Genomic DNA, 25,799 nt, shown 5'->3' with positions numbered 1-25,799 from the left:
AGTGTAATTAATAAAGTATTGTGGCAGAGAAAGTTCAAATAGAGTCAAGAGGCTACTCTGGAGGTTGCTCTTATGCAAGCTTCAGTTAGACCTTGCTACCTATCATAACCTGCCAACCTCCAACCAGGAACGTTCCAGCCAATTAGGGTGTTATATAAAATTCTACAAAGGTTCCATGCACTCGGGTAACTTTTCAGAAACCTACAACCTCCAGACATTGCTACCTATTATAAGTTGCCAAACCCCAAACAAAACCATTCCAGCCAATCCAAAAGAACACCTAGGGTAATATATAAGATTCCACAAGGGTTCTATGCACTAGAGTAACTTTCCAGAATCCTACAACCTCCAGATGGGTCCCTGGTTCAGACAAGTCTTGAAACCTAGCCCAGCCTCTCCAGAACATTGGATAGTTCCATCCCCTACCCCATTATTAGTGACAGACCCTTCCAACATGAAAAAGTTAGAATGGCCATAGCCCGAACACTCCTAAAGAGAGGGATGGAAAGATCAAAAGTGATGGTGGAGTTATACAGAGAAGATAGGATTAACAAATAAATATGAACGTTGAACCATTAAATTGATATCTCTTTTAGTATTTTAGAGCAGCCAGAAGTAAAAACCTAAAATTGTGGAATTGTAATCCATGTCAAACTCTGAAATATGTTCTACAACTAATTGTGGTGCTGTGCTTTGAAATTTATAGCTTTTTCGTATATATGTTATTTTTCACCCAAAAAAAAAAGAAAGAAGAAAAAAAGTTGATTATGATGATTAAAAACTAAGCCCTCTTTCCTGCTCTAGAGCAGCTAGAAAGAAAAATATGAGAGGATCATATGGTAGCCCATGACAAATTCTGGGATCCATTCTGTAACTTCCTGTTGAAGAGTACTTTGAAAACTATCACTCTTTTATTTCTTTGCTTTGTGTATATGTTATACTATACAATAAAAAAAGTTAAAATAAAAAAAAATTAAAAATTAAAAACAAAAATCAGGGTCTAACAGAGAACCCTATTTTATAGTAAGTGGAGAGGAGGCTTTCCAATCACTGTCCAGGAAGAAGTTCTTAATTACTACAGATCAATGAATGTGTGTGTCTCTCATTTGTCCCTTCCTTAAAAGGACTTTTACTAAAAAGTTATTGCACACACCAAAACTCCACCAAACTTCATTTTCCCTCCTTCGACACACAGTTTCCCTGTTAGAAGAGACACTTCTTGGCTTCCCTGCAGATAGGATGGACACATGACTCAGTTCTCACCAACAAAGTGGGAACATAAGGGATATATGGAACTTCTGCCTCACTTACTTACCCTGCATTTCTCCCCTTTTGGGAACAAACATGCCTGACACCCAGTTTTGATTATACAGATGAAGACAAGAACTATAATCCAGTAAAGCACAAGATGGAAGGATCTGGGGTCCCTAAAGGACCCTAAGAGCAGAGGGAACCTCTCCTCCACCTCCCATCTGCATGAACCACTCACTTCAAAAGTGCTATGATGAAAATAATCCAAATGTTTTCACCTGGTGAATGGATAAGAAAAATGGTCCAGCCACCTTGCAGAATACCACTCAGCAAAAACATGGGAAAAACCACTACTGACTCTGAAATGCATTACACTAATTGAAAGCAGCAAGATTCAAAACATTACTTACTATATGATTCCATGTATATGTCATGCTGGAATACGCAAAACTATAGTAATAGAACATCAATTAGTAATTTCCAGGGACTAGGGGGAGGGGCTGATAGGAAAAAGGCATGTGGGAATTCTGGAGAGTGATGAAACTGTTCTAAATCTTGATTTACATTCATAAATACTGACACAGCTTTATGCACTTGTCAGAACTCACAGAACATGTATACTAAAAAGGGTGCATTTTACCACAAGTAAATTATACCTCAATTTAAAAAAAAAACAAAGGCAATAAGAATTAAAATGCTTTCTTCTTTAAATCACTATATTAAATTTAGAGTCAATATTCCAATAGCTTAGATTTTACCTTAAGATAGCCATTAAGAAAACTGAAGAACACTAATCATTTTAAGCATCTTAGAGAACAAACTCATCTACCCACTACCCTTTGATTTCCAAAGTGTATACATTTCCAAGGTCTTAAATGGACTGATTCACGCACCAATCTCCTAGCCATTTAAGACACGGCCATCAGCTACACTGTCATCTAAAAAGACTCCTTAGGGAGGTGATAATGAAAGAAAAAAAAAGGCTGAAAACACTGAACTAAGTGGACCTCACAACTTAATGACAGTTGAAACAGAAATACTCATATTCATTTTCAGACAAGTCAGAGTCTAGCAGAATGTTCACTGTGGAGTTGCCTCCTCCATACCTGAAAGGCAGAGAGTTTTCCTGGCAAGACCCTTAGTTCTCTGACTCCAACTTTTCCCAACTGTAGGAGCTCAACTAACTTATGAGTGGTGGGTAGGTATCTTTTGATTGACCAGAATGGAAGAGGATGGAAAATGATACTTTGAGAACTAGGGTTCCAATGAACATATCACTCAGTAGAGCCCCCAAGGGACACCAAGAGAAGTACTAAAAAAAAAAAAAAGAGCCAACAGCTTCAAGCTAATTACCCATATCCCTAGCAAGGCCTACAAAATATTTATCTATCTTCTTAGCAGTGAAAGATATAAATGTTAGTTAAAAAAAAAAAAAAACAACTGTCAGGCAGGCCACAGTGGCTCAGTAGGCAGAGTTCTCGCCTGCAACGCCAGAGAGCTGGGTTTGCTTCCCAGTGCCTGCCCATGCCAAAAAAAAAAAGAAAACAAAACAAAAAATTGTATCTTTCCTCATATATGAGATAAACCAACCAACCAAACAAACAAACAAACAAAAAACGGTTAGCAATGAACAATATGACACCAGGTCTGAAAGTCTGCAACCCTAAACTTAATTCCCAAGATCTACCTGTATTGTTGCCCATGCCAGCACCTGAGGAAAAGTTCATTAATGGTGACTGTTATAGGCAGAATATCCATCTCACCCACCAAACTGCCTTATTCACCAAGATACTCCTCTCCAGGCTTTGTCAGCACCTCTCTCTCACACCATTTGGTAATTATTCCCTTGATTGTACTCCCAAGGGACTAAAGCCTCACCAAGAAGGACAGTTATCGTTTCTCTGTTACTAGTATTTAGGACAACACCTACACCTTACAGGTGTTTCATAATGAGCTAATTAATGGATGGATAAATAATTGAAACTTTTCCATTAACATAATAGGATGTTATGACTCAGAAGTCTAAGACTCAGTCTTAGAAACAGGATTCAAAAGCTATTACCATTCCTTACATCTCACCAAGAGATGAAAGAGATGTAGAAGCAGCAAAGCTTAAAAATGAAAACTAGGAAGCAGCCCAAATCTACTTCAATTTACAGACTACAGAATTCAGGTCAAGAATTGCAGAACTCTGAAATTATGACTAAGATCTAATCCATGGACTTCCTGGAAAATGGTGGAGTAGGGTAGGCTGGTTTCACACCTGTTTCATGGGTAAGGAGAGAGTGAACAGAAAAAAATATCATGGAATGCAGTCCCAAGAGGGTGTGTGATCAAAAAAGGGTATTCAGCATTTTCATGGAGGAGGTCCTGGTAGAAAGAGGCAGGGAGACACGATATAGTGAATCTATTCAGCCATGACGAGGCAGGTGGTAGGGAGCAGCACACCGGGAAGTGTGGATCTGAAGGAACTGACTGCCCCTCCAATCCAACCTACCCCAGCAGCTAGCAGGGAGACCACCCCAAGCAGCACCCATGGGGAGTCCAGAGGCACAACTAGGCACCTGCTGTGAAAGGTTGTACCAGCCAGGCACTACGAAATGTCACTTCACCAGTTACTGTGAGCGGCAGTTCCCAGGCACTACAACCACCTGTCCTGCTAGGCGTGGTGATCAACTGCCCAGCAGGATCTTGTAGTCGGCTGTTCTATTCTGCTGCTGGGACAGGCTGTCCCGCTGCCACCCATGCCATCTTGCCCAGCAGGTCAACCATGGTCAGGGAGAGGCAGGCCTAAGGAGAGGTAGTGGCTCAAGAGCACCATCAGCTGGGAAGAAGCAGTAATTGCAGACTGGCAAACTTCCTAATTGCCTAGTTTTCTGTTCATTGTTTCTCTCTCTCTCTCTTTCTCTATTCTGTGGGCATCAACCTGAGTTCATTTCCAATATATCTTGGGGTGTCTCCCTCTGGCTTCAGGGCCTACTATTGCTGCAGTGTTTTGTTGGGGTTTTTTTCTTAATTTTTTGGGTGCATGGGCCAGGAATTGAGCCCAGGTCTCCAGTGTGGAAGGCAGGCAGGCAGGTAATATAGTATATGGGTCACTATATTACCCATGCACCCCTGCCTAGCATTTAATTCATCATCAATTAGAGTCGCACGCACACACACACACACACACACACACACACACACACACACACATGATATCAGGGCCTTGATTTGGAAGGGAATTAATGACAAATCAAGCACAAAAAGAGACTTTCAATCACTACTTGGCCTTTTGGCTAAGATCAAGTACAGTATCCGTTCTCATCAGTTTATCATCTGACACATCATCTATCTAATGACAAAATATTAAATAGTTTTTGGAGTAAGGAGATAGAGTACGAACTTGTTCCGTCTACTCCACAAATTGACCTAGTATTGCAGTACATAAGGAATGGTGCAACCCCATCGGGACAAAACTTATTAAATGGTCAGACATATTTAGAAAAAAAAAAAAAAAAAAAGGAGGGGGAGTACCAATGCAAAACCAACTAAATACACAACTTTAGATATGTGAAGTAAACCAACTTGCAAAACAATCTTATTAAAATAACCAAATAACCGGAACACATCAGAAAAATAAAAAAGTATGTGATAATCCCAGCAGAAATAGTCCAAGTAATGATCAAATGAAAACAGTGGTGGGGTCACAGAATATGGAACCACAACTCAAGGATACCTATAAAGCAATAAAAGATAACTAGAAAAACATAAAGAAGAATTTGAAAGATTAAACAGAAAACTAGCAGATCACACAGAGATGAAAGATACTGTAGAGCAAATTAGAAACAGATTAGAAACTTCCAATAGCGGATTCAAAGAAGCAGAAGGAAGACTAAGTGAGCAGGAAGACAAAATAACTTGAGTGCACAAAAGTACAAATGGCAGGAAAGATGGAAAAAAATGGAACTGGATCTCAGGGAAATGATGGGCCACAAAAGGCATGTAAATATAAGAATCACTGGTGACCCAGAAGAAGAGAAAAGTAAAGGACTGCGGAGGTTAGCTAAAAATAAAATGGAAAAAAATTCCCAACCCTAATAAAAGACATAAATACACAAATCAAAGAAGTCCAACGAACCTCAAATAGAGTAAATCCAAAAAGGCTTACTCGAAGACACATACTAATCAGACTGCCAAATGTTGAACAGAAGCAGAAAGTCCTGAAAGCAGCACGGGAAAAGTGATCTACTACATACAAGGGAAACCACATAATATGAGTTCAGACTACTCAACAGGCACCATGGAGGTGAGAAGGCAGTGGTATGATATAGTCAAGATTCTGAACTAGTATGACTTCCAGCCAAGAATTCTGTATCCAACCAGGTTGTCCTACAAAATTGAGGGAGAGATCAAAATCTTCAAAGACAAACAAAGATGGAGAGAACTCGTCAACAAAACATCTGCCCAACAAAAATACCAAAGGGAGTTCTGTAATCTGAAAAAAAAAAGACAGGAGAGGAACCTGACAGATAAAAACTAAAGAATAAGATGGTAGATTCAAGAACTGCTTCCACAGTAATAACTTTGAACAATAACTGTGCTGGTTTGAAGGATGTATGTTCCTTAGAAATGCCATGTTTTAATCTAAATCCAATTTCGTAATGGCAGAATAAACCCTATTCAATACTGTACGTTTGAATCTGTAATTAGATCATCTCCCTGGAGATGTAACCCAATCAAGAGTGGTTGTTAAACTGGATTAGGTGAAAAAATGTCTCCATCCACTTGGGTGGGTCTTGATTAGTTTCTGAAGTCCTTCAAAAGAGGAAACATTTTGGAGAAGAGAGAGAGCAGAGCAGAATGGCATAGACTTGAGAAGCAGAGTCCACGAGCCAGTGACCCTTGGAGATGAAGAAGGAAAATGCCTCCCAAGGAGCTTCACGAAACAGGAAGCCAGGAGAAGAAGCTAGCAGATGATGCCATGTCCACCACGTGCCCTTCCAGATGAGAGAGAAACTCTCATCGGCCTTCTTGAATCAAGATATCTTTCCCTGGATGCCTTAGATTGGACATTTCTATAGACTTGTTTTAATTGGGACATCTTCTCAGCCTTAGAACTGTAAACTAGCAACTTATTAAATTTTCCTTTTTAAAAGCCATTTCGTTTCCGGTATATTGCATTCTGGCAGCTAGCAAACTAGAACAAAAACAGACTAAACTCACCAATTAAAATATATAGATTGGCAGAATGGATTAAAAATATATATTACATCTAAATGATGTTTACAAGAAAGGCATCTTAGACCCAAGAATACAAATCGATTGAAAGTGAAAGGATAGAAAAAGAACATGGAATCTTGAATAGGACATGAGACTTTGTTGGTTTGTCCAGGTTGATACGATGCTCCAATATATCCCAGAGTAATTTGGGCAGTGAATAAAGAAGTATTTGCAAGGTCCCCTTGAGATACTGGGGAGAAAGGAAGAAGCGTTCAACTTCTTCATTTGGAGAATTTCTGACATTCTCACAAGCAGCAGAGGCAACCAAGTATATAGGTTGAGCTCTCAATCTTGGGGTTCACCTCTGTGGAAGTTATTCCTGCAAAAGACAAGCTAGGCCTACTTAAAATTGGGCCTAAGAGTAACCTCCCAGAGATGTGGGGTTTTGTTGCTCAGATGTGGTCTCTCTCTCTAAACTAATTCAGCAGGTGAGCTCTCTGCCCTTCCCACCTACCCCGACACATGACTCCCAGGGTTGTAAATCTCCCTGGCAACGTGGGCCAGAAATCCTGGGATGAGCTGGGACCTGGCATCAAGGGATTGGAGAGCCTTCTTGACCAAAAGGGGAACAAAACAAAGTTTTGGTGGCTGAGAGATTTCAGAGATGAGAGATTATCCTGGAGGTTATTCTTACACATTATATAGATATCCTTTTTTTGATTATGGTGTATTAGAGTGGCTGGAGGGAAGGACCTAAAACTATGTTCCAGTAGCCCTGAGTCTCAAAGATGATTGTATAATGATACGGCTTTTACAATGTGACTGTGTGATTGTGAAAACCTTGTGTCTGATACTCCTTTCATCTAGGGTATGGACAGATGAGTAAAAAATATGGATGGAGAATAAATAAATATCAGGGGGACAAAGGTTAAAATAAATTGGGTAAATGGAAATACTAATGATCAATGAGAGGGCAGGGTAAGGGGTATGGGATGTATGAGTTTTTTCCTTTTTTGTTTCTGGAGTTACGCAAAATGTTCTGGAAAATGATCATGGTGATGAATGCACAACTATGTGATGATGTTGTAGTCACTGACTGTAAACCATGTATGGAATGATTGTATGTTAAGATTGATAAATAAATCAATAAATAAGAAAAAAAGACAAATAAACAGCATGGTACTGGCACAAAGACAGAAGTATTGATCAATGGAATCAAATTGAGAGTACAGACAATAGATCATCAAATCTATGGTCAACTGATCTTCAGTAAGGCCCCCAAATGCACTGAACTGCGAGAGAAAAGTCTTTCCAATAAGTGGACATGGGAAAATTGGTTATCACTAGTCAAAAGAGTGAAAAAGATCAAAAAGATATGAAACTTAACCCCACAAAGGATAGGTCAAGCCTACTTAAAATTAGGCCCAAGAGTCACCCCCAAGAGAACCTCTTTTGTTGCTCAGATGTGGCCTCTCTCTCCAGCCAACACAACAAGCAAACTCACCACCGTCCCCCGTCTACGTGAGACATGACTCCCAGGGGTGTGGACCTTCCCGGCAACATGGGACAGAAATCCTAGAATGAGCTGAGACTCAGCATCAAGGGATTGAGAAAACCTTCTAGACCAAAAGGGGGAAGAGTGAAATGAGAACAAAGTGTCAATGACTGAGAGATTTCAAACAGAGTCGAGAGGTTATCCTGGGCACCTTGTTATTCAAGATGTAATGGAGAGGCTGGAGGGAACTGCCTGAAAATGCAGAGCTGTGTTCCAGTAGCCATGTTTCCTGAAGATGATTGTATAATGATATAGCCCCCACAATGCGACTGTGTGATTGTGAAAACCTTGTGTCTGATGCTCCTTTTATCTATCCGCCTTATCAACAGATGAGCAGAACATATGGAATAAAAATAAATAATAGGGGGAACAAATGTTAAAATAAATTTAATTTGAAATGCTAGTGATCAATGAAAGGGAGGGGTAAAGGGTATGGTATGTATAAATTTTTTTTCTGTTTTCATTTTATTTCTTTTTCTGAATAGATGCAAATGTTCCAAGAAATGATCATGATGATGAATATGCAACTATGTGATGATGTTGTGAATTACTGATTTTATATATAGAATGGAATGATCAAAATGGGAATGTTTGCATTTGTTTGGTGTTTTTTGGTATTTAAAAACTAAAATTAAAAAATTTAAAAAAAAAGAATGAAAAAGGACCCCTACCTTACATCTATACAAAATTAATTCAAAATGGATTCAAAACCTAAATATAAGACCCAGTACCATAAAATTCCTAGAGGAAAATATCTTCAAGGAATTGAAGTAATAGGAGATAGCTTCTTAAGCTTTATACCCAAAGCACAAGCAACAAAAGAAAAAAACTGATAAATGGGAACTCCTTAAAATCAAATGCTTTTGGACCTCAAACAACTTTGTCAAAAAGGTAAGAGGCAGCCAACTCAATAGGAGAAAATTTTGGGGAACCACATGTCAATAAAGGTTTGATATCCCGGATACATAAAGAAATTACACAACTGATTCACAAAAGAACAAATAACCCAATAATAAAATGGACCAAGGATATGAATATACCTTTTTCCAAAGAGCAAATACAAATGGCTAGAAAACACATGAAGAGATGCCAATCTTCAATAGCTATAAGTGAAATGCAAATCAAGACTACAATGCGATATTACCTCACACCTGTAAGAATGAGGTATTAAATAAATAGAAAACAACAAATGTTGGAGAGGACGTGGAGATATTGGAACACTTATTCACTGCTGATGGGAATGTATAATGGTACAGCCACTGTGGAAGACAGTTGGCAGTTCTCCAGAAAACTAAATATCAAGTTGCCCTATGACCCAGCAATACCAATATTCGATACATACCAGAAAAGCTGAAACCAGTGACACAGACAATGGCACATCGATGTTCATAGCACCAGTATTTACAATTGCCAAAAGATGGAAACAATCCAAGTGTCCATCAACAGATGAGTGGATAAACAAAATGTGGTATATACATACTATGGAATATTATATAGCACTTAAGATGAAATGAGGTCCTGAAGCATATGACATGGATGAACCATGGACATAATGCTCAGTGAAATATGTCAGACACAAAAGGATAGATACTGTATGATTTTGCTATTATGACTCTGGTAAAGGTCATCTCAAAGATTTATTCTTTAGAATATAGGGGGACCTAGAACACACAGAGCTAGAAACGGGAAAGATTACTCAATGAGGCTGAACATAAATGTAAGGGAACAGATAGAATTAATGGTAGCTATTAGTGGGGTTATAAGTAACATTGCCATATAGAAGATAAATATGAATGAAAGGGGATATATAATGTCATGTATCCTATTGATTAACTCTACAATTATAAATAAGTTCTCACATGAACTCTTTCAAAGGTTTAATCTTGTACAAAGAATCAATAGTAGAGAGTTATAGGGGGAAAACTACTACTACATGCTATGACCTAGAATTAACAGCAGACAGCAACAGTATCACAGCAATATCAGGTATAAATAATTGGGGGTGGGAAGGACAAGAGATAGGGAGATTTTGATTTAATATTTGGTGAGGCTGTATTTATTGGTTCTTTTTGGACCAATGAAAATTGTCTAAAATTGAGAGTACTGATTGTACAACCAAGTAAGGATACATTAAGACACGGTTTGTTTATTTTGAACATTATCCATGATTTCCAATAGATGGAGGGAGGTACAGGGTACAATGACTGAGAAGCCGAAAGGCAAACCGTGATAAAAACAAATGAACAAACAAAACAAAACAAATGAACAAATATGCTATGGTCTCTTTCAGAAGAAAATTGGAGCCTGGACTGTAAGCTCTTACAGCAGCCATACTCAGTCCCTAGTTGTAAGTGTACTTCTATATTCTGAGACACAAAGCTATATGTGTATAAAGTGGTATTTCCCTGGAACTTTGAGTACCTCTGTGACACTTAAGATTCAGAGCTGGAGCTCTACAGCTCTGAGAGTCAGCATTGTTTACATACAGTAACAGTTAAAGTAAACTAAAAAAAGAGATCAGGCTTCAATTAGAGATAAAAGCGAAGCCAATCTGGTTGGGACTAATGTACAACAATATACATAGCAAAAGATGCTAATCTATGTACTCTAGAGCTTTACCTGCAGTATGAGACCAAAAGCAGAGAGGTTTATTGTGTCTAGAATGTAAATGTTCTGTTACACACAATCTAAATCAACCTGTCTGAATAGCTCACTTAAACAATCCAAACACATGGAACCCAGAAGGGGAACAAAGGCCTTGTAATACTTAAGAGCTTAATGTAATACCCAGAGACATCCCAGACTATGATGAGCTACAGAGTCTATTGATAGAGTCCCTTGAGGGACTAGAGAAAAAATATAGAACTGTTAAATTTTTCTATCTGGAAAATTGCTAGTGTACTTTCAAACATCAGTGACTCCCAAGAAAATTAGCCAAGCCCTTGATTGACCTTATGAAACTTATTTCTGTAGTGAAAATGCTAAGATTACCTGTAATCTTACCTGCCTAGGAGTTGTTTCCAGGAAATCTCTTTAGTTACTTAGATGTGGCTTCTCTCTAAGCCCAACTCCACAAGGAAAATCACTACCCTCCTCCCTACAGGGGACCTGATATTCAGGGATGCAAGTCTTCTGACAATGTGGGACGATACCCAGGATGAGCCTGGCCCTGGCACTGTGAGATTGATAATGTCTTCTGGACAAAAATGGGGAAAAGAAACACAACAAAACAAGGTATTAGTGGCTAAGAGAGTCCAAATGGAGTTGAGAGGCTATTCTTATGCAAACTTCAGCTAATTACAAAGTGCTAATTGCCATGTGTTCTAGTTTGCTAGCTGCCAGAGTGCAACATACCAGAAATGGAATGGCTTTTAGAAAGGTGAATTTAATGAGTTGCTGGTTTACAGTTCTAAGGCCCAGAAAATGTCCCAATTAAAACAAGTCTATAGAAATGTCCAATCTAAGGCATCCATCCAGGGAAAGATACCTTGGTTCAAGAAGGCCGATGAAGTTCAGGGTTTCTCTCTCAAGTGAGAAGGCATGCGGCGAGCATAGTCAGGGCTTCTCTCTCGGCTGGAAGGGCACATGGTGGACACGGCGTCATCTGCTAACTTTCTCTCCTGGCTTCCAGTTTCATGAAGGCCCCCGGGAGGCATTTTTCTTCTTCATCTCCAAAGAAGATGGCTGGTGGACTCTGCTTCGTGGTGCTGCAGCACTCTCTGCACTCTCCGAATCTCTCATTCTCCAAAATATTTGCTCTTTTATAGGACTCCAATAAACCAATCAAGACCCACGCAAATGGGTGGAGACATGTCATCCCCTAATCCAGTTTAACAACCATTCTTGACTAAATCACATCACCCAGGGAGATGATCTCATCACAGTTTCAAACATACAGCATTGAATAGAGATTATTCTACCTTTATGAAATGGGATTTATATTAAAACATGGCTTTTCTTAGGGGGCATACTTCTTTTCAAACCAGCACACCATGGCCAAACCCCAACCAACATCATGTCTATTAACCCTAAAGTTAATAGTCTCAGAACCTTGAGCTCTGAGACTCAAGTATAAAATTTTCATGCACTAAGTATAAAAGTTTCACTTTCCTGAAACCCATTTCCTAGGCTAGATAGGCCCTAAAACCCAGAGGGGCCAGCTTCTCCAAGAACATCAACTAATATCCGACCCTTATAGAGTAGGAGAAGGATCAAAGGAAAAGGAGGAGTTATAACAGAGAAGATGGTATTTAACAAATGTGTATGACTCCTGAATCACAATACTGATGTTTCTTTTAGCCTCCAGTGTTTTGGAGCAGATAGAAGGAAAAACCTGAAACTGTGGAATGATAATCCATACCAAACTACGAAATCTGTTCTCTAGCTACTTGTTGGAGTATATGCTGAAAATTGACGCGTTCCCTTTTCACAATAAAAAAACATTTTAGAAAGAGCTAATCAAAAGTCCTTTTTTCCCAACCTTTTAATGACTATCAAAACTCTACTAGCAAAAAGAGGATGGTGTATACAGTATGCGAATAAAAATGTTCAAAAAAAAATTTGACAGAACAGTATATCTTCTATAATGATCAGCAAAGAAGAAAATGTATTTTTAAAATTCCTGTTCTTATCTCATCTCAAATCATTCTTCAGCAATCCAAACCCTTTTGGGGGAAAAACAATCTGGCATAATATGTTTAAATTCTAATCTTTTCCACATCGCAATAGATAGCCCTCAAATCAGATAATTCTGCAGGTAGACAGAAGTTCAAAGCCTTCAATAGTTGCAAGTCTTATTAAAATTCAAACAATACCTATTACAGTCCTATTTTGTACAAGAAGCATAAAAGCAAACCATCTAATTGCTACCAAAATACTCTGACTTCACTCTATTCTTAAGAGTGATTCATAATGTGATTAAATGTATATGTAATCTGACAAATAATACACCCTAAGAATTATACCAATTTATTGTGTTAAAGTCACACTCTAAAAATAACAAAATCATATAAAACAAAATCTCCTATTTTTATCATACTGAAAAATACCCACCAAGACTTTACCTTCAGACACCCCAATGAAAAAAAAATCAGAAAATGAGAATGGACTGAAAAAGTAAAGGCAACAAGGTAAGTAGAATATAGTTCACACCACACAGAGCAAGGTGAACACCTCAGTACCTATTTTAACTAGACCAGGACAATTTGGCCCCAGGCTACCTATCCAACCTCAAGCTTCAGTGACAACCTTCAAGGAACTCTGGTCATTCAGAATAACTCACATTTATTTTGGTCATGCCTCTTGAAACTCTTGAGTTACTGTATATTCTATGGTCCCTGCTTGAAACACCCTCGTTCCTATATCATTCTGTCTATTTTTTCCAAGCAAACTTGGAAGTTCAAGAAAACTTGATTTCACTACTCCACAGAATTTAATTAGACTGATAGATGTTAAGTCAAACTGACTTGTCTACATGAAAAGTATGGAAATTAAAGTGAAAAGGGACCACCTGAGACCAGGAACAGACAAACAGGGTAAGAACAGCCATGGCTCTCCCATCACTTTCGGTAAAAGGAGTCACCTTAACTTCACTTCAAAATTAAAATGTGCAAACCTCACACAAGCTTCTCTAATCGTCTTCCTAAAGACTGTGGCATCCTTGGGTTCAATGCTGGTGATTCTTGTCTTTGGCTTTTTCTCACATTTCAGTGCACATAACACTGTTATCTCCTTACTCTGCCTAGTCCTTCCAGCTTTTGGCTGCTCCTCGTAGTTTTGCTCTCCCTTTCACTTTCACTCACTTATAAAGGACACCAGGAATCTGGATTAAAGTTCAACATGATTCAACTGGGCCACACTTTAACTAAAGGGACATCTTGAAGAGTTCTTATTATAACGGTTCTACACCCAGCAGAATGCAGACCAAGACCAAGAACATATTCCCACGGGGGTACCCAATTCAGTCCTCCACACTGATCTTGCCAACGTTAATCATGGAGAAGCACATAAACACACACACGTGCGCGCGCACACACTATGTTTTTTCTTAAGTGGAGAGGAGGAATACTACATAACAGTGAAGAAAGATCAACAAACTTTCCAAAATTCTGCTGGAAGAATTAGATATTCATTTGGAAAAAAAGCAAACTGGAACCCTATTTTGCAATGTAAGCAAAATAATCAATTCCAAGTAGACAGGACCTAAATGGGAAAGACAGATCAATAAAGCTTCTACCCAGCAAAAAAAAATCTCATGACTTTCGTGTAATGAAAAATTAATTAAGAAAACATAGGGAAATACCTTCAGGACCTTTTAGTAAGCAATGGATTTTTAGATTTCACACCAAAAGCACAAGCAACAACAGAAAAAAATAGATTGAATGGGCTTCATCAAAATTAAAAAAAACTTTTGTGCATCAAAGATTATAATCAAAAAAGTGAAAAGACAACCTAGAATGGGTAAAAATATTTGGAAGCCATATATCTGATAAGGGCTTATTATCCAGGATACAGAGAGAATTCCTACAACAAAAAGAAAACAAACCAATTTAAAAATGGGCCAAAAAAGCAGGGTCAAGAACTTGAAAAGATGCTTCTCCAAAGATATTCAAATGGCCAACAAGTATTAGAAAACATGCTCAACATCATCAACCATTACTGAAATGCAACTTAAAACCACAATGAGATACCACTTCACACCCAAAAGGATGGTTATTATTAGAGAAACTGAGATTAATAAGTATTGACAAGGATGTAGAGAAATAGGAACTATCGTACATTGTTGGTGGGAATGTAAAATGGTGCAGCCATTGTGGAGAGCAGTCTGGTGGTACCTAAGAAAGTTAAACATAGAATTACCATATGACACAAAAATTCCACCCCTAGGAATGTACCTGAAAGAAATGAAGTAGAACGGCCACAGGGATATTAAGGTTACCAAGAATTTTGGAGGTTACCAAGACTTGTTTAAAAGTGTTTTCAAGTCTGACTGAGAACTCTGACATTTAGAAATAAAAAGATGAGAATTTAAAATCATGTTTTCTGTTCAAAAAAAAGGGAAGCAGAGACACAGACAGATATCATTACATCAGTGTTCAAAGCACCATTATTCACAACAGCCAAAATGTGGAAGCAAACCAAGATGAATACATAGATAAAATGTGATATCCAAACAACAGAATAGTATTCAGCCCTAAAAAAGAAGTGAAGTGCAGGCAAATGCTATAACACAGATGAAGCCTTAAGACATCATTTTGAGTGAAATAAACAAGACACAAAAGTACAAATATTATATGATTAATCTTATATGAAATGCTCAGATTAAGCAAATTGATAGAGATGGAAAACAGAATAGCAGTTACAAGGGGTGGGAGGAAAGGGAAATGGGGAGGTATTGCCAAAGGAATAAGAGTTTTCATATACAATGATGAAATCAATCTGGAAATGATGATGAAATTTTGTCAATATACGTAATGTCAAAGAATTGTCCACTTTAAACATTTGAGTGTTATGTATATTTTACCATAATGAAAATTAAATTAATTAATTATGAAAATATTAATCAAATGGGGTAAGAAAAGCACTACACTGATCATAAAGGGAAAATGTGATAAATTGGACTTGATTAAAATTAGGAACTTCTGTTCATCAAAAAAACACCATTTTGCAAGTGAAAAGATAAGCTGAACTGGAAGATATTTGCGCTTGTCATAACTGACAAAAGACCCCTATCCAGACCACGACCTATAAGAACGCATACAAATTCATGAAAAAGACACAAGCTCCAATAGAAAAATGGGCAAAAGACTAACAGAGGTATCACAAGAGAAAATCCTGATAGCAAGTTTATGAAAAACTGCTAGATCTCAACAGTAATCAGCGAACTGCACAATTATTATAAAACCCTGAGATATTACTACATTTCATGAGTCGCCAAAACTCAAAACTCTCACAATATTGCCAATTATCAAGGGGGACAGAGAGAACTCTAACACACCGCCAATGTGAATGCAAATTGATACAACTGCTTGGAAAATAGTTTGGCATCATCTAGTAGAACTGAAGATATACATACTCATGACACAGCAAATCCACCACAAGGTGAAAACGTCCACACCAGAGTTTTCTGGTAGATTTTCTGATACATTCATACCAGAATGTACGAACAAGAATGTCCACAGCAATTTTGGGTATTATACATGATGCCTAATGAATGCACGTAGCTGAAGGATGCACTGACTGAGAGGTAGATTGATGATCAATGGTGTATACATATGATCAAATATTGTGCGGCTACAGAAAGGAACGAAGTTGTGAGGCATGCAACACTGTAAATGAACCTGTGGGACACTGGGTGTTCTAGTTTGCTAGCTGCCGGAATGCAACACACCAGAGACAGATTGGCTTTTAATAAAAGGGGATTTATTTTGTTGGTTCTTCAGAGGAAAGGCAGCTAACTTTCCACTGAGGCTCTTTCTTATGTGGAAGGCACAGGATGGTCTCTGCTGGTCTTCTCTCCAGGTCCCTGGGTTCCAACAACTTTTCCCGGGGTTACTTCTTTCTCCATCTCCAAAAGCCTGGGCTGAGCTGCAAGTGCTGAGAAGAGGAATGCCGAGCTGCTTAGCTGTGCTACATTGTGTTCTCTCACTTAAGCACCAGCCAATTAAGTCAAATGTCACTCATTGCAGCAGACACGCCTCTTAGCCGACTGCAGATGTAATTAGCAACAGATGAGGTTCACGTACCATTGGCTTATGTCCCCAGCAACAAGACTAGGTATGCTCACCTGGCCCAGTTGACAACTGAATCTAACTATCACACTGGGTGTGGCAAAATAAGACAGAAATAAAACAGCAATTATTGTATGATCTCCTTTAGAAAACATTTATAAGAAAACAGGGGCCTAAAACATTTCAAAGGATAAGAACAGAAGGGAACTTCCTTAAAATGATAAAGGGAATATATGGAAAGCCCACAACTAATATCATCCTCAATGGGGAAAAACTGAAAACTTTCCACCTAAGATCAGGAACAAGACAAGGATGTCCACTATCACCACTGTTATTCAACATTGTGTTGGAGGTTCTAGCCAGGGCAATTAGACAAGAAAAACAAATACAAGGCATCAAAATTGGAAAGGAAGAAGTAAAAGTATCACTGTTTGCAGATGATATGATACTATATGTTGAAAACCCCGAAAAATCCTCAGCAAAACTACTAGAGCTAATAAATGAGTACAGCAAAGTGGCAGGTTACAAGATCAACATTCAAAAATCTGTAGTGTTTCTATACACTAGTAATGAACAATCTGAGGGGGGAATCAAGAAATGAATTCCATTTACAATTGCAACCAAAAGAATAAAATATTTAGGAATAAATTTAACTAAAGAGACAAAAGACCTATACAAAGAAAACTACAAAAAACTGTTAAAAGAAATCACAGAAGACCTAAATAGATAGAAGGGCATACCAAGTTCATGGATTGGAAGACTAAATATAGTTAAGATGTCAATTCTACCTAAATTGATTTACAGATTCAATGCAACACCAATCAAAATCCCAACAACTTACTTTTCAGAAATAGAAAAACCAATAACCAAATTCATCTTGAAGGGCAGGGTGCCTCGAATAGCTAAAAGAATCCTGAGAAAGAAAAATGAAGTCGGAGGTCTCATGCTACCTGACTTTAAGGCATATTATGAAGCTACAGTGGTCAAAACAGCATGGTACTGGCATAAAGATAGATATATGGACCAATGCAATCGAAGAGAGTGTTCAGATATAGACCCTCTCATCTATGGACAATCGATCTTTGATAAAGCAGTCAAGCCAACTCACCTGGGACAGAACAGTCTCTTCAATAAATGGTGCCTAAAGAACTGGATATTCATATGCAAAAGAATGAAAGAGGACCTGTATCTCACACCCTATACAAAAGTTAACTCAAAATGGATCAAAGACCTAAACATTACGTCTAAGACCATAAAACTGTTAGAAGAAAATGTAGAGAAACATCTTATAAATCTTATTTATAGGAGGCAGTTTTATAGTCCTTACACCCAAAGCAAGAGCACTGAAGAAAGAAAGAAAGAAAGAAAGGGGAATTCCTCAAAATTAAACACTTTTGCGCATCAAAGAACTTCATCAAGAAAGTAAAAAGACAGCCTAGACAATGGGAGACAATATTTGGAAACGACATATCAGATAAAGGTCTAGTATCCAGAATTTATAAAGAGATTGTCCAACTCAACAACAAAAAGACAGACAATTCAACTACAAAATGGGAAAAAGACTTGAACAGACACTTCTCAGAAGAGGAAATACAAATGGTCAAAAGGCACATGAAGAGAAGATCAACTTCCCTGGCCATTAGAGAAATGCAAATCAAAACCACAATGATACCCCATCCTGGAACGGCTGGCTGGCTGAGAGAACCCGCTCTGGTGAGATCACCGAGGGGCGCGGGCTTCACCGGGCGGGGCGGCAAGCGGCTGGAGTCACTCCCTTCCCCCTCCCCGGGCCGGCTGGGAGAATTGGACAGGCAATCCTCTCAAACCGCGGCGGCTGGCGCCCACACCACGCGCGGCCCCCCGGACCAACTGAGAGAATTGGATCGGAAATCCCCAGGCCACGGAGAACGGCGACGGGGGGGGGCCCTTCCAAACCCGTGACTCCCCGGGAACGTGCACTCTCTCGGGCGGGCCGCTGCGGCTGGCGCCCTCCCGTCAAGTCTGGCGCCCCGGGCCGACTAGGAAATTCAGACGGGCGCTTTCCCGGGCTGCGGAGGCCAGCGACCCTCCCCGCATTCGGACCCCGGGCCGGCTGGCACTCTTCCAAGCCGCTTCGGCTAGCGAACCTCCCGGACGGCGAGAGTTTTCCAAAGTTAAAGGACCCACAGCACCTTTTACTGGGAGGACCGGCAGACAAACGTGTGCCGCGAGCGCCACCCACTGGGCAGGATAAGAAAAACAGAACCCAGAGATTTCACAGAAAAATCTTACAACCTTGTTGTATCCGACACCCAGGGAAATCTGACTAAATGCCCAGACGCCAGCAGCAGAAGATAACTGTCCATGCTCAGAAGATTGAGAATATGGCCCAGTCAAAGGAACAAACCAATAGTTCAAATGAGATACAAGAGCTGAGACAACTAATGCTGAATATACGAACAGAAATGGAAAACCTCTTCAAAAATGAAATCGATAAATTGAGGGAGGACATGAAGAAGACATGGGCTGAACATAAAGAAGAAATAGAAAAACGGAAAAAACAAATCACAGAACTTATGGAAGTGAACGATAAAGTAGAAAAGACGGAAAAAACAATGGATACCTACAACGATAGATTTACAGAGACAGAAGATAGAATTAGTGATTTGGAGGATGGAACATCTGAATTCCAAAAAGAAACAGAAACTATCGGGAAAAGAATGGAAAAATTTGAACAGGGTATCAGGGAACTCAAGGACAATATGAACCGCACAAATATGCGTGTTGTGGGTGTCCCAGAAGGAGAAGAGAAGGGAAAAGGAGGAGAAAAACTAATCGAAGAAATTATCACTGAAAATTTCCCAACTCTTATGAAAGACCTAAAATTACAGATCCAAGAAGTGCAGCGCACCCCAAAGAGATTAGACCCAAAAAGGCATTCTCCAAGACACTTACTAGTTAGAATGTCAGAGGTCAAAGAGAAAGAGAGGATCTTGAAAGCAGCAAGAGAAAAACAATCCATCACATACAAGGGAAACCCAATAAGACTATGTGTAGATTTCTCAGCAGAAACCATGGAAGCTAGAAGACAGTGGGATGATATATTTAAATTACTAAAAGAGAAAAATTGCCAACCAAGACTCCTATATCCAGCAAAATTATCCTTCAAAACTGAGGGAGAAATTAAAACATTCTCAGACAAAAAGTCACTGAGAGAATTTGTGACCAAGACACCAGCTCTGCAAGAAATACTAAAGGGAGCACTAGAGTCAGATACGAAAAGACAGAAGAGAGAGGTATGGAGAAGAGTGTAGAAAGAAGGAAAATCAGATATGATATATATAATACAAAAGGCAAAATGTTAGAGGAAAATATTATCCAAACAGTAATAACACTAAATGTCAATGGACTGAATTCCCCAATCAAAAGACATAGATTGGCAGAATGGATTAAAAAACAGGATCCTTCTATATGCTGTCTACAGGAAACACATCTTAGACCCAAAGATAAACATAGGCTGAAAGTGAAAGGTTGGGAAAAGATATTTCATGCAAATAACAACCAGAAAAGAGCAGGAGTGGCTACACTAATATCCAACAAATTAGACTTCAAATGTAAAACAGTTAAAAGAGACAAAGAAGGACACTATATACTAATAAAAGGAACAATTAAACAAGAAGACATAACAATCATAAATATTTATGCACCGAACCAGAATGCCCCAAAATACGTGAGGAATACACTGCAAACACTGAAAAGGGAAATAGACTCATATACCATAATAGTTGGAGACTTCAATTCACCACTCTCATCAATGGACAGAACATCTAGACAGAGGATCAATAAAGAAATCGAGAATCTGAATATTACTATAAATGAGCTAGACTTAACAGACATTTATAGGACATTACATCCCACAAAAGCAGAATACACCTGTTTCTCAAGTGCTCATGGATCATTCTCAAAGATAGACCATATGCTGGGTCACAAAGCAAGTCTTAACAAATTTAAAAAGATTGAAATCATACACAACACTTTCTCGGACCATAAAGGAATGAAGTTGGAAATCAATAATAGGCAGAGTGCCAGAAAATTCACAAATACGTGGAGGCTCAACAACACACTCCTAAACAACGACTGGGTCAAAGAAGAAATTGCTAGAGAAATTAGCAAATACCTCGAGGCGAATGAAAATGAAAACACAACATATCAAAACTTTTGGGACGCAGCAAAGGCAGTGCTAAGAGGGAAATTTATTGTCCTAAATGCCTATATCAGAAAAGAAGAAAAGGCAAAAATGCAGGAATTAACTGTCCACTTGGAAGAACTGGAGAAAGAACAGCAAATGAATCCCAAAGCAAGCAAAAGGATAGAAATAACAAAGATTAGAGCAGAAATAAATGAAATTGAAAACATGAAAACAATAGAGAAAATCAATAAGGCCAGAAGTTGGTTCTATGAGAAAATCGAAAAGACTGATGGGCCCTTAGCAAGATTGACAAAAAGAAGAAGAGAGAGGATGCAAATAAATAAGATCAGAAATGGAAGAGGAGACATAACTACTGACCTCACAGAAATAAAGGAGGTAATAACAGGATACTATGAACAACTTTACGCTAATAAATACAACAATTTAGATGAAATGGACGGGTTCCTGGAAAGACATGAACAACCAACTTTGACTCAAGAAGACATAGATGACCTCAACAAACCAATCACAAGTAAAGAAATTGAATTAGTCATTCAAAAGTATCCTAAAAAGAAAAGTCCAGGACCAGACGGCTTCACATGTGAATTCTATCAAACATTCCAGAAAGAATTAGTACCAACTCTCCTCAAACTCTTCAAAAAAATCGAAGCAGAGGGAAAACTACCTAATTCATTCTATGAAGCCAACATCACCCTCATACCAAAACCAGGCAAAGATATTACAAAAAAGAAAACTACAGACCAATCTCTCTAATGAATATAGATACAAAAATCCTCAATAAAATTCTAGCAAATCGTATCCAACAACACATTAAACGAATTATACATCATGACCAAGTAGGATTCATCCCAGGTATGCAAGGATGGTTCAACATAAGAAAATCAATTAATGTAATACACCACATCAACAAATCAAAGCAGAAAAATCACATGATCATCTCAATTGATGCAGAGAAGGCATTTGACAAGATTCAACATCCTTTCCTGCTGAAAACACTTCAAAAGATAGGAATACAAGGGAACTTCCTTAAAATGATAGAGGGAATATATGAAAAACCCACAGCTAATATCATCCTCAATGGGGAAAAATTGAAAACTTTCCCCATAAGATCAGGAACAAGACAAGGATGTCCACTATCACCACTATTATTCAACATTGTGTTGGAGGTTCTAGCCAGAGCAATTAGACAAGAAAAAGAAATACAAGGCATCAAAATTGGAAAGGAAGAAGTAAAACTATCACTGTTTGCAGACGATATGATACTATACGTCGAAAACCCGGAAAAATCCACAACAAAACTACTAGAGCTAATAAATGAGTACAGCAAAGTAGCAGGTTACAAGATCAACATTCAAAAATCTGTAGCATTTTTATACACTAGCAATGAACAAGCAGAGGGGGAAATCAGAAACGAATCCCATTTACAATTGCAACTAAAAGAATAAAATACCTAGGAATAAATTTAACTAAAGAGACAAAAAACCTATATAAAGAAAACTACAAAAAACTCCTAAAAGAAATCACAGAAGACCTGAATAGATGGAAGGGCATACCGTGTTCATGGATTGGAAGACTAAATAAAGTTAAGATGTCAATCCTACCTAAATTGATTTACAGATTCAATGCAATACCAATCAAAATCCCAACAACTTATTTTTCAGAAATAGAAAAACAAATAAGCAAATTTATCTGGAAGGGCAGGGTGCCCCGAATTGCTAAAAACATCTTGAGGAAAAAAAACGATGCTGGAGGTCTTGCACTGCCTGACTTTAAGGCATATTATGAAGCCACAGTGGTCAAAACAGCATGGCATTGGCATAAAGATAGATATATCGACCAATGGAATCGAATAGAGTACTCAGATATAGACCCTCTCATCTATGGACATTTGATCTTTGATAAGGCAGTCAAGCCAACTCACCTGGGACAGAACAGTCTCTTCAACAAATGGTGCCTAGAGAACTGGATATCCATATGCAAAAGAATGAAAGAAGACCCATATCTCACACCCTACACAAAAGTTAACTCAAAATGGATCAAAGATCTAAACATTAGGTCTAAAACCATAAAACACTTAGAAGAAAATGTAGGGAGATATCTTACGAATCTTACAATTGGAGGTAGTTTTATGGACCTTAAACCTAAAGCAAGAGCACTGAAGAAGGAAATAAATAAATGGGAACTCCTCAAAATTAAACACTTTTGTGCATCAAAGAACTTCATCAAGAAAGTAGAAAGACAGCCTACACAATGGGAATCAATATTTGGAAACGACATATCAGATAAAGGTCTAGTATCCAGAATTTATAATGAGATTATAAATTATAACTCAACAACAAAAAGACAGCCAACCCAATTACAAAATGGGAAAAAGACTTGAATAGACACCTACCAGAAGAGGAAATACAAATGGCCAAAAGGCACATGAAGAGATGCTCAATGTCCCTGGCCATTAGAGAAATGCAAATCAAAACCACAATGAGATATCATCTCACACCCACCAGAATGGCCATTATCAACAAAACAGAAAATGACAAGTGCTGGAGAGGATGCGGTGAAAGAGGCACACTTATCCACTGTTGGTGGGAATGTCAAATGGTGCAACCACTGTGGAAGGCAGTTTGGCGGTTCCTCAAAAAGCTGAATATAGAATTGCCATACGACCCAGCAATACCATTGCTGGGAATCTACTCAAAGGAATTAAGGGCAAAAACTCAAACGGACATTTGCACACCATGGTTTATAGCAGCGTTATTTACAATTGCAAAGAGATGGAAACAGCCAAAATGTTCATCAACAGACGAGTGGCTAAACAAACTGTGGTATATACATACGATGGAATATTATGCAGCTTTAAGGCAGGATAAACTTATGAAGCATGTAATAACATGGATGGACCTAGAGAACATTATGCTGAGTGAGCCTAGCCAAAAACTAAAAGACAAATACTGTATGGTCTCAATGATGTGAATCGACACTCGAGAATAAACCTGGAATATGTCATTGGTAACAGCGTTCAGCAGGAGTTAGAAACAGGGTAAGATAATGGGTAATTGGAGCTGTTGGGATACAGACTGTGCAACAGGACTAGATACAAAAACTCAAAAATGGACAGCACAATAATACCTAATTGTAAAGTAATCATGTTAAAACACTGAATGAAGCTGCATCCGAGCTATAGGTTTTTGTTTTGTTTTGTTTTGTTCTTACTATTATTACTTTTATTTTTTTCTCTATATTAACATTCTATATCTTTTTCAGTTATATTGCTAGTTCTTCTAAACCGATGCAAATGTACTAAGAAACGATGATCATGCATCTATGTGATGTTGTTAAGAATTACTGATTGCATATGTAGAATGGTATGATTTCTAAAAAAAAAAAAAAAAAAGGACAGCACAATACTACCTAATTGTAATGTAATTATGTTAAAACACTGAATGAAGCTGCATCTGAGCTATAGTTGTTTTTTTTTCTTATATATTTTTGTATTTTTTATTTTTATTTTTATTTTTTCTCTATATTATCATTTTATTTCTTTTTCTGTTGTCTTGCTATTTCTTTTTCTAAATCGATGCATATGTACTAAGAAATAATGATCATACATCTATGTGATGATATTAAGAATTACTGATTGCATATGTAGAATGGAATGATTTCTATAATTTTTTTAATTAATAATAATAATAAAAAAACTATAAAAAAAAAAAAACCCACAATGAGATATCATCTCACACCCACCAGAAGGGCCATTATTAACAAAACAAAAAATGACAAGTGCTGGAGAGGATGTGGAGAAAGAGGCACACTTATCCACTGTTGGTGGGAATGTCAAATGGTACAACCGCTGTGGAAGGCAGTTTGGCGGTTCCTCAAAAAGTTAAATATAGAATTGCCATATGACCCAGCAATACCATTGCTAGATATCTACTAAAGGACATAAAGGGCAAGGACACAAACGGACATTTGCACACCAATGTTTACAGCAGCATTATTTACAATTGCAAAGAGATGGAAACAGCCAAAATGTCCATCAACAGACGAGTAGCTAAACAAACTGTGGTATATACATACGATGGAATATTATGCAGCTGTAAGACAGAATAAAGTTATGTAGTATGTAACAACATGGATGGACTTTGAGGACATTATGCTGAGTGAGATTAGCCAGAAACAAAAGGACAAATACTGTATGGTCTCACTGATATGAACTGACTTTAGTGAATCAACTTGGAATATTTCGGTGGTAACAGAGAATATCAGGAGATAGAAATAGGGTAAGATATTGGGTAATTGGAGCTGAAGGGATACAGATTGTGCAACAGACTGAACGTAAAAACTCAGAAATGGACAGTACAATATTACCTAACTGTAATACAATTATGTTAAAACACTGAATGAAGCTGCATGTGAGAATGATAGAGGGAGGAGAGCTGGGGACATAAATGAAATCAGAAAGAAAGACAATAAAGACTGAGATCGTATAACCTAGGAATGCCTAGAATGTATAATAAGAGTGACTAAATGTACAAATTTTAAAAATGTTTGTGCATGAGGAAGAACAAAGGAATGTCATTGCTGCAGGGTGCTGAAAATAGATGGTAATTAATATTTTAAAAGTGCACTTTATGTGTGAGACTAAAGCAAAAAATGTTTATTTGTTACAAAATTTATATTTCGACTAGTGCATTTCCTAATATAACTTATGTAGATAGCTTAATTGAACACCATAAGTACTTGGAATCTTGGGTAGGACATGAGGTTTTGTTGGTTTGTCCAGAGTGATGCCCCGATGAATCCCAGAGTGATTTGATCAGTGAGTGGAAAATTATTTGCAAAGTCCCCTTCGGGAAATGGTGAGAACAGGGAG

The 25,799-nt window shown here is 38.1% G+C and overlaps 1 protein-coding gene and 1 non-coding gene across 5 annotated transcripts in view; one reads left to right on the top strand and one right to left on the bottom strand.

Annotated features, from left to right (window-relative positions):
- HTT (huntingtin) overlaps window positions 1-25,799 on the bottom strand; it is a 237,460-nt gene that overhangs the window by 196,513 nt on the left and 15,148 nt on the right. For 3 of the 4 annotated variants that reach the window (XM_077136284.1, XM_077136285.1, XM_077136286.1), the window contains exon 1: window positions 11,015-11,807. The exons of the other annotated variant lie outside the window; for it this stretch is intronic. The gene's annotated coding sequence lies outside the window, so the exon portion shown is untranslated. Of the gene's footprint in view, window positions 1-11,014; window positions 11,808-25,799 lie in introns of those variants that run through there. 4 annotated transcript variants of the gene reach the window in all.
- LOC143663777 (U2 spliceosomal RNA) lies at window positions 4,513-4,701 on the top strand. The gene has a single exon (XR_013166162.1). It is a non-coding gene; the product is annotated as a U2 spliceosomal RNA (small nuclear RNA).

The sequence above is a fragment of the Tamandua tetradactyla genome, chromosome 19 (genome assembly GCF_023851605.1).
Source record: "Tamandua tetradactyla isolate mTamTet1 chromosome 19, mTamTet1.pri, whole genome shotgun sequence".
In the NCBI taxonomy this organism is placed as follows: domain Eukaryota; kingdom Metazoa; phylum Chordata; class Mammalia; order Pilosa; family Myrmecophagidae; genus Tamandua; species Tamandua tetradactyla.
This window is presented reverse-complemented; position numbering and strand designations above follow the sequence as displayed.